Source organism: Empidonax traillii, unplaced genomic scaffold, assembly GCF_003031625.1.
Source record: "Empidonax traillii isolate 1590-97213 ecotype Southwest subspecies unplaced genomic scaffold, ASM303162v1 scaffold460:size473327, whole genome shotgun sequence".
Classification (NCBI taxonomy): domain Eukaryota; kingdom Metazoa; phylum Chordata; class Aves; order Passeriformes; family Tyrannidae; genus Empidonax; species Empidonax traillii.
Genome location: NW_020955653.1, coordinates 52,974 through 55,353, shown reverse-complemented (window position 1 = coordinate 55,353; position 2,380 = coordinate 52,974). Strand labels below are relative to the sequence as shown.

At 44.4% G+C, this 2,380-nt stretch overlaps 1 long non-coding RNA gene across 1 annotated transcript in view; it reads left to right on the top strand.

Moving 5' to 3' along the window:
- The window catches only part of LOC114063254, a 21,171-nt gene that overhangs the window by 12,575 nt on the left and 6,216 nt on the right, over window positions 1-2,380 (top strand). The window contains exon 2 of the long non-coding RNA XR_003572531.1: window positions 1,032-1,037. This is a non-coding gene — a long non-coding RNA (uncharacterized LOC114063254). The remainder of the gene's footprint in view (window positions 1-1,031; window positions 1,038-2,380) is intronic.

Genomic DNA, 2,380 nt, shown 5'->3' with positions numbered 1-2,380 from the left:
TAGTTAGTACAAGGGGAATTAAAAGGATACAATATTAGCTAGTAAAAAGGGAATTAAAGTGATACAAGAAAAAGGATATAAAGTGTTTGGTTTCTCGGTTGCTTCCTATCAATAAACTGTGCTTACCTGCACAGACAGGCCAGGGCTACCAGGATCTGCAGCGGCTGGTTGGCACTCACCCTTAGCGGGCGTCTTCACGGGGCAACAGTCTCGATGGAAGGATGACCATCGCTCAACCCAGCAGTCCTGACACCCCATTTTATCAGCTCTACATTACACCACGTAGGGCCAGGACGCAGCATAAGGTGATGCTTGAGTGGCAGCCCAACACCGCCTGTTCATTACCTCATGGCAACAGTCTGCGCATGCCCTACTGTCGGGCAAGGGGACGAACGACCCCTGCCTGTATAATCTTCCTCTCTCCATCACCTTCCCCACCCCAATGTATGACCTCTACCATTGTGTTTCAAGGGTATTTGTATTTATCTTGCAGAATGTAACCAAACCAAGGAGGAACTCAGTTATGATAATAAGAGACATCTACTTGACTTTGCTAAAAGTACAACTGGCCTTACAGTCAACTTGTCCAGTAAAGTTACATTGTACAATACTCCGGTTAGTTTCACATGCTAATACAGTCACTTTCTCACCCCTCTATGCTCCTCCACTGATCATCTAAATCAAAAGTATCCCCCTTACACATGGCACCGCAGCCGGTTCCAAGACCAGGGAGGCTCATGGTGGGCCAGAGAGCCACCTGCAGGCCCTGGAAGACCCCACACCGGAGCAGGTGGATGCCTGAAAGGAGACTGTGACCTCCTGGGAAGCTCATGCTGGCTCCTAGCAGGAGCCTGGAGCAGATTTGCTAGCAGGACTTGTGGCCCCGGTAGGGACCCAGGCTGATGATGCAGCCCATGTGTTGGAGAAGTTCATGGAGGACCGTCTCCTGTGGGAGGGACCCCATGCTGGAGCAGGGGAAGATCAGAAACACAACATTGGAGTCATCCTGAAATTTCCCCTTTTTGAGAAAGTCTGAAGTATGTGCTACAATAATGAAGAATGTTAGCCTCAATGAAAAGAATAAATAGCAAAACTGATGTACAGCTGGTTCCCAGGAGACTGTGTTTTACCCTCACGTGGACAGTGTTTTGGAGAGAATCTGTTCCTGTTTTCTCTAAGGCAAGGGCAGGCTTTGAATAGGAGGCAGGCTGGGAGTCTCCCATGGTTTACCATATCCTAATCCCAGCAATCATTAGTAATGAACAGTATTTCTAACCTCTTCAATCCACTGCTTATTTTATGTTTAATGACTACCTTTGAACAACAGAGTTAGACTCTTTAAGTTCCTTTTCAATAATCAATAAGGGAGATAAAATTCCTGTTGATTTGGGCAGTCTTTAAAAGAGGTCATTTAGAAAATGAGTTTTCAATAGTTCCATTCTAGCTATTGGCAAGAGCTCAACAAATAAGCTCAGCTTCAGTTGAGGCTCTAAATGCTTTTGTAGAAACACGGATTTTCAAGGGAATTCAGCACCCCAAATTCCCAGCCTTTCTGAAAATCTGCCTGCTTTCTTGACACCAAAGGACCTGCTGAGCACTTCCTTCAGAGGTGCAAATTCTGAGCCATCTACCGTGAGCAGCAGGAGGCTGTTCACTACATGCGCACAGCCAAAGAGGAAACAAACAATTTCCTGAAGGGGAAGTCCTTTTAAGGAACGATTTTGCATTTCCTCCTTCTATTTATTTAGGAAGAAAGGGGGAAGGCAGGTGGAAGACAACAGCAAGGAAAGAAAATGACTCTTCAAGGAAATGCTAATATGTAACATGGGCATTGGTATTTTTTTCACCTAAAAGGCCCCTGTGTAGATTATAATAATACAAATTAAAGATTTAGTGTCTTGATTAGTATAATACCTAAGTGCTAAATCCCATTAGTTTGCACTTTTTTAAGTTTAAACTGCTAACCCTTTCCATGATTAATTTTCAACTTATATGGTAAAAGTCCATCACAGCCAAATGCAAGGATCCCCACGGAGAGGGGTGAATGAGTCAGGCCACAGGCTGTTTATGAAATAATTCCCTGATAACTTACCATCAAGGAATGATTACCATTCACAAATAAGGAGCCAGATTTTGACTACCTAGATAAAAGTCAGAGCCTGCTAAAACGGGCAAGTATTCTTTTGTGCCTCAAAAGAAGGCATGGACCAGCTTCCCAAAACTTGTAAAAGAGAAGACCATAGTGTCCTTTCCTTCCATGGATTAATCCCTCACCAGTTATAGCAGTGGAAGTTGTTCTAGTTGATGTGAAAGAGCCACTTGTAGGCATGGTATCAGGAAGCAGTATGGAGAAACACACTCTGCTGCAACGGCTGTCACT